At 40.2% G+C, this 7,500-nt stretch overlaps 1 pseudogene across 1 annotated transcript in view; it reads right to left on the reverse strand.

Annotated features, from left to right (window-relative positions):
* The window catches only part of LOC145493309 (uncharacterized), a 12,351-nt pseudogene that overhangs the window by 4,514 nt on the left and 337 nt on the right, over positions 1 to 7,500 (reverse strand). The window contains exons 2-4 of the transcript XR_014050119.1: positions 3,520 to 4,712; positions 2,712 to 3,248; positions 1,250 to 1,532 (exon numbers count right to left, since the gene is read on the reverse strand). The product of XR_014050119.1 is annotated as an uncharacterized LOC145493309 (transcript). The remainder of the gene's footprint in view (positions 1 to 1,249; positions 1,533 to 2,711; positions 3,249 to 3,519; positions 4,713 to 7,500) is intronic.

Consider the following 7,500-nt stretch of genomic DNA (forward strand, 5'->3'; position numbering starts at 1 on the left):
CCCCTTTGAGCCCTAATTTCGCATATACGCGTAATTAATGGTCGTGCTCTTTGTTTCACTTGCGGCGTCATCAATTTAAATGTCATCAGATATTCTTGATAAGTAGATAGTAGAACTAAGCTAGACTTTTCCGTACACTGGTCAGGTTTAGATATCGACGACATTCCGACGTCACAAATCGAAAAGTCATCAGTCTTGGTGCAAAAACGGTGGTAAAATGGCCTATGATTGATCAAGGTCCATTTCTAGACTTCGCCCGTAATTAACATCCAACTTTTCATGGCAGCCAGAAAAAACATGCAACGCAAAAGCTAGCCAGAGTAAAAGGGCCGAGCAAAAAAGAAAGGAAAGGGGCAACAAACAAAAATGAGAACGAGTAATGGCAAATTTTCACTTATGCGCATGCCCGGAATTGAAATATTGCTCAATTTTGTACGTAATCCTCGAAAAATCTCTCCTTCTGGTAAAAAAAAACACCTGACTAAACGGTTAAAAACGGTATTTTTTTAACGAAAGTTTGGTATGCAAAAGGTTAAAGAAAAGCACAAATTTTCTCTAAAACTTTCTTTTTCTCCATAAGTCTGTCCAACTGACCATTCTTACACTTTAACGAGAAAAATTTGCCTCGATAAAAGAATTCATACATTTTTGGTTAAGTAAGGGATTATAAGAAATGTTAAAAGGGAAAGGACGATTAGTTTTCAAAGATTCTATTTAATAAATGTCATAAGTAAACGTGTATAGCGAGCTAAATTTCTCGATAAAAATTGGAGGGAGGGTGGGAGGGTGTATCTGTGTTATAATTGATAATCAAGTTGAACGTCGTGTGATTGTTTTTCAGAATATGTGGAAACTGTTTTGACTGGTGGTTTGACTAATCGAAAGTCACGTTTTGCAAGCGATAATTCAATACGCGAGGAACGTGATTATAAACGGTAACACATGTAACAGACGCGCGCCACAGCTTTTTCTTGGGGCGAGAGGGCAGTTTTACATGTAAGAATAATAGTCCTCACAATCTTCCAGATAAAAAATTTATGGGGACTTTTGGTCCTGCAGTACTGAATATAAATCGAAAGATATCAATCACACAGCAGACAGATGTTGAGAATAGAGAAATACACCATTCAACAAAAAAATGTCATCTCATGATACACCACAACATTCTCATATCTAACTAAGATTTTAAAAGTCATAGAAATGCGTGGAAAATACTAGGAAGAATTAGTATTTAAAAGTCAGGACAAACCTTCAAGACTGTTGCTGATTTCTTTATGAGGTAAATCGAAAATTCTTTTCAATTTAGGCGATACACAGATAAACACGAAGTCGCTGTTTTTGGACGTTATTCAACACGTATCGGAACTTGTTTTCCGCTACTTGAATGGTCTCTGACTTGTCCAAGTGGCATTTGTACCCCAAACATCGTCCAAAACGATCGTACAACTTTAAGACCTCTTCTTTAAAGGCTTTTCCTTCCAAGTCAAAGCAATGAATGAATGAAATTGTCTTTTCAGAACTCACACATGGGTCTATGTTATAAAAGCGAAAATCATGAGGTTCCAATAAAATGTTATTAGATAGACAATTTAATAGAAACATATAGTTTATAGTAATTCGGCCGGTACAGTTAGATGCAGAATTAAACATACCTACATACCTACCTACCTGCCTACCTACCTGCCTGCCTGCCTGCCTGCCTGCCTGCCTGCCTGCCTGCCTGCCTGCCTGCCTGCCTGCCTGCCTGCCTGCCTGCCTGCCTGCCTGCCTGCCTACATACATACATATACACATCTTAATTGATCACTCCCCTAATGGGGTTCTTCAGGACCAATGGAAACAAATGATGAATCAAATAATGCAAATGAATATAACGTGGTTGAAAATCCCAACTGACAGGATGCAGACCAGTTCGGCTGTTTACAAACGTGGCCGACGGAGCAGTTGAACTAGGGTCTACCGAGAAACAACTCCAGCGTAGTGGTCAGAGCGGGACTTGAACACGCGACCTCCGGATTTCAAGTCCGGCGCCCTAACCACTCGTACTCGGCTACGCTGCCTCCTGACTGATGGTTGGTCAACTACCTCGCTCCCAATGCTTTTCCCCTAGAGATTGGGAGGGGCGAAGAGAACAGGCCTGGGAACGAAGTTGAGTTTGTCAATATGCTCTGTGCAGAATGCCAGTATTTTTTTGAAGATTTCAATTTGGTCCATGTACATGTAAGTTTTCTTTAAATATTTTCTAGACCTTATATAATGAGTTCAACCCATACAGCTACATCTACTTACAAAATTTTAACCAGCTCAATTGCACTGGCACATAAGTTATTTCCAGCACTAAAATCCTGATTTTTAAAATGTAATATTAGTATAAAGTAACAAGGCGTATTGCCACTGCGCATGCCCCACGACGGCATGATAATTCATCACATTAATTGAACAATTTACCAAACGGTTACGTTCATTAAATATATAGTGTACTTTGAGTCATAAGCGACGGGGATGGGGGATGCTGTAGCCTGCTCAAAAGATAATTGGGGTCACCGTCCCTCGCGACTTTGAAATATCGCTAAATTGGCAAAATATTCAACAGCTTCGATAAAACTAATAACTTTGTTCCTTCAAAAATTTGGAATTAAACATACTAATCATTAGCATCAATTCCTGTATAAAACAGAATGATCAGTTACTTAATATACATTGTATATTACCTTCCACTGACAGGGACCCTGATTCATAACCTGGGGATATTGGCGAGGCAGTGGATTCTCCAGAACTCAAACTCTCTGTAAGTGACGACCTCTGTGCCTCTGGGACATTGCGCGGAGATACATTTTCACATGACTTTGGGGAAGCCTGACGGCACGAGCTCGCGGGAGTGCCTGATGTAGTCAGTGAAGTTGCAAGACTGGACTCAAAAGTGCTTTCAAATGCAACATAGTTTTCCCTGTTGCTAGATGGGTCAGGTGATTTCTTGCGACACTTATTCTTGAATAAAAAATTTATTAACTCTTTCCAGGTAGACTTCTCCCTCTCCTTCGATTTTTTGCGGCTTGGTTCGTGAGAAACAGAACGGTTAATCAAGGATCTTCCGCCTTTGCCAGGCTCTGGTTTCTCATCATTTACGTCTCCCCCAGAAGGCCATGATTTTGCTCTAAGGAAATCTCGTCTTTGTGTAGCAGGGTCTCTTCCATCATTCAAGTTATCACTGCTAAAACACTTCCCTTGGAGTTCTTTATTATGGTCAGCTATATATAACAGAACCAAAATTATCAGTTTCATTATCCAAACCCTTACTATCAATAACTACAACATATGGCAAAGGAGGTGGTCGCTCGGAGCTGGTAAGCATTTCGTTACGTTGGTGTGCAGACGTTGTTTGTTCTGTGCTGGGATAGGCCTAGGCCTTTAATAATTCCCACAAAAAGAATAAAGTTAGGTCCCCTCAGTCCCTCCCCAAGAACAACTCCTGACAATAACCTTTTAGGGGATGTACTATAACAAACTGAGAGTACTTACTGACGAAGGTTAGCATCATTTCCACAAGATTGTTGCACTGTTTCTCCCAGCTGTACTTCTCGGCATAGCGTGTGCGTAGTTCTTGGCACTCCTTTAGAGCTGATTCCCTGCCTTTCTTTCGCACACCTTTGATGGCTTCAGCCCATTTCTTGGGATCTTCGGAATCTACAATCCAAGAAGAACTAAGAGGTATTTCTTGCAGGGCTTCCCCGAATCCACTGTTTTGACAAACAAGAAATGGCAGACCAGCGGATAAGGATTCTAGGGCTGTCAAACCAAATCCTTCGGTTCTTGAAGGTATAACAGCAAGATTCGCCGTGGATAGCAGCGTAGCTAGGTCCTCGCGATTTTCAATAAATCCTTTGACGGTCAGTTGACTTCGGTGCAAGCCTTGCTTCAGTAGCTTCTCAGCCACCTGCTCTCCGTTTCCACTGGGGGCACCTACAAAGATGAGTTGGTAACTTCTGTCGTTTAACTCAGCGATCGCTTTGGCAGCAATGTCGAATCCTTTAAGCTGGAAATCTTCTGAATCACCACGTCCAAATACTAGAACTCGAAACTTCTTAGCCCCTTGAGTGGACAGCTCCAAATCAGAGAATTCAGTAAAGATACCTGGCGTAAGATTGATGACATTTTTACCGCACGAGCTGAGATTAGCCGAGTAGAACTCCTGAAGTTTGGGTCCAACTGCTACGACAAAATCTGCAATTGTACACAGTTTTACTTCCGTCCATTGTTTTTCATCACCTTTAGAAATGGCACCCGAGTAGTTCTTGAACATCGCAAGTTCCTCAGGGGCGGTATGCACAACTTGAAGCCAGCATGAACAGTCATGGTAGTCTTTTATCACCTGCGCTTGTTTTCCAAGCTTTACCCCGTGACCTATGATTACATCAGTGACGAGATCTCTAGGAGGAAAACTTAGCCAATCAAGTGGTTCGTCAAATCCAACTCGCTTTTTTGCTTCCACGATTCTAATATTATGTTTACCAGCTGCTTTCTTGTCCTCTTCAGTACATTTCGGAACAAAGAAAGTGACAGCCACATTTGGGTGTTTGGCCAGCTCGATAGCCAACTCTCTGTTCATGGTTGATAGACCGCCTTTGGAAGATTTCCATTCGTCTGCCAAGAGTGTAATTTGTATCCTCCCACGAGACATCACAATGGAAATGTTTATCTAGTTACAGAATCTCCTATGGACACAAAGAAAGATGTGGCTTCAATATTGAGAAATAGCTACCCCGATTCATCTTGACAAACCCTTGAGTCATGAGCCGCCGGGTAAATCAACAGTCTTTGCCAAGTTAATGGGCAAAACGCACTTTTACTAAACTCGAGCACAATTCAGATTTCCAGTTTCGTTGCACCTTAGCACAAAGTCACATGTTTCTTGAAATGCCGCGTTTTGTATCAGCAACCAATTAATTTGGTCAATTAAAATATTACAGCCACACTGCCTCACCCAGAAGATATTAGAAGATATTATTACTATTCAAATTTCGAGAGTAAATAAAGTATATGCGTGTATGTAGGTACCCCTAAATGGTGCCTTTTGGTTTTAGTGCGACTTTGATTTCGGTTAGGGGTTTTCATTTCTCTGTTTTTCCCGTCAAAGATTGGACTTTGACTTCAGCGCCCATTCATAACTGATTTTAAGGGAATGGTTTTCTTTTCTTTTTTTATCTGATCCGTCCAAGGCTTGATTTTGGTCAATTTCAAAACATTGTGTGTAGCTCCTCTACCCCACTCCCTCCCGGCCACTTTATGGTTTTAGCGCGAACTAGCAAGTGGTTGAGGTTGGGGGGCCCATTACTTCTATTTTTATTAGTATAATTCTACTAGTATACTAATGCAAATGCTCTAATCTGATTGGCTTAGCCATTGCACACTATCAGCCATAAGTGTGCAGTGACTTGGTGAGGTCGACAAAATTGTGACGTTTCCTCGTTTCTCTGAAGTTTTGAAAGAGATTTTAGAAAGAAATGGATAATCAAATTCCTGAGCCGAAAGACTAAAAGGAGGGCATATACGGTTTCTTGAATTAGACAAGCTCGAAATTTTTTAAATAAACTGATAAGCTCGTGTACACAACTGCAAATGTCACGTGGACTGATTTAGTCCCACCAGAAATAATTGGAATCGTTACTTGAAGTAAACCTCAGTTAGAATTCTACTAAAACAATTAGATTATTCGCTCTTGATTTCTATTAGGCGATATAGTTGATTTGGCCCTCGGCCTCATCAACTATCACCTCATAGAAATCTCGAACTCATAATCTAATTAATATGTTAATTACTATCTACTATTTCGTTCAAGTTCAAGTGCCGAGCCCATTTTTCTTCTGAGTTAATGAAAGAAAAGCTCACTATTTTTGTTGAAATCGGGAATGGGACCTCAGCGCGATGACGTGAAAACTCTAAGTTATTTCAAAGAGACAGACATCAAATAGACAATTTGATTGTGGGCGTCCGCACATCAATAGTAACTTTCTTTATTAAACCTTGCTCCTCGATCGTTGAAGGGTAAGCCTAACACAACTAACGGCTAGGAAAATTAACGAAAATTTGTTAAAATAAAAACAGCAATTAAAGACGTTTCCTCTACAAGTTGTTCAATGACTGTATGCTACGATTAATAGTTTTTGGAGAGCTGTTATTCTTACTCGTATCGACTCATAAGTGTTAAACTATAAAGTTTTGATTCTATTAAATAATGTTCAATTTCAGAAACGAGCAGCATTGTGTTATCGGATTTAAAACACGAGGCGTAGCTGATGTGTTTAACCCGATAAAACACATGCTGCAAGTTTTTTGAACAGCTTCAAAAACGTTTCTGGTAGATCTACTCATTTGTAGAACAATCCTTGCGTTTATCATTATTTTTCTGGAGAAAATCGGCTGCAAAATTTAGCCGGGTCTGTATCAAATTTAAAGACACTCATTAAACATTCATTTCTTTTGTATTTCCTTTATGGATTATCAATGAGTTTTTGAATTAGCGAATTAGGTAGTCACGTATTCAAGTAAGTAAGTTCTATTGTTCCACCATAAGCATAATACATGTATTCTAGAACGAACTTCAATTATCAGGGGCACCCAACAACCGTTTTCTCTCGAATGCTGTTAGACGCTGTTTTAGGCTATCTGGAGTACTTTTAAAGCTCTGTAGGTTAATTTTAGGCTGCACTAAAAAAATTTTATCTGTTCGGATATGTTAGGGGAACTTGAGTATTCTCGAATTTATTAGGGCTTTTTTGTCCATTTCCCGAAAACCTTAGGTCTTATCGCCTTTCCGAAAATGATAGCTGACCTTTTTTCGGTACCCAAAACGACATTTTCAACAGTCCGAAAACAACAGACATTAAATTTCTCATATCACGAAAGTTCGAGGTGCCAATTCTCTCAAGAAAATCAGAGGGGTTTAAAGGCCTTCCGAACAGATAATTTACCGAAACGATCCGTTGGGTGCCCCTAAATTATCCAAGCGTGAAATCATATTATTTGAATAAAGCACTACAATCTATTAGGAGAGCCGACGGATAGGATAAGTATCTGTTGGAGATACTCGACAGAGCAGCTCTAGAACGTTGAGACTCGGTCCTGACAGGGCAGTCGGTAAATCATCAGATATCCTAACGATTTACTTGTAGACTGAAGCAAACCTGGAACAAACTATTGACTTACGCTTGATCGACCTTAATCAATACGCATGTCTGCATCGACTTGATTAAACGCCGAACAAATTCACTGTTTTCATATAGGTCTGAGTGTTCGAGGCGCCAGCGGCTCCTACTGAATACATGAAAAGGTGTGTCGCTGATCGGAAAAGAAACTCTGCGACATGTTTAATTTTCTTACATCGATTTTGTAGTACACTCCCGTCGTATAACAAGACAAGTTACGGCTGCGGTCAATGCCTCGTGTAAGATTCTATGTATAGCTATTCACGACCTGACCGCTTGGATTCAAGTTAACCGCTTT

This window comes from Orbicella franksi, chromosome 7 (genome assembly GCF_964199315.1).
Source record: "Orbicella franksi chromosome 7, jaOrbFran1.1, whole genome shotgun sequence".
Classification (NCBI taxonomy): Eukaryota; Metazoa; Cnidaria; class Anthozoa; order Scleractinia; family Merulinidae; genus Orbicella; species Orbicella franksi.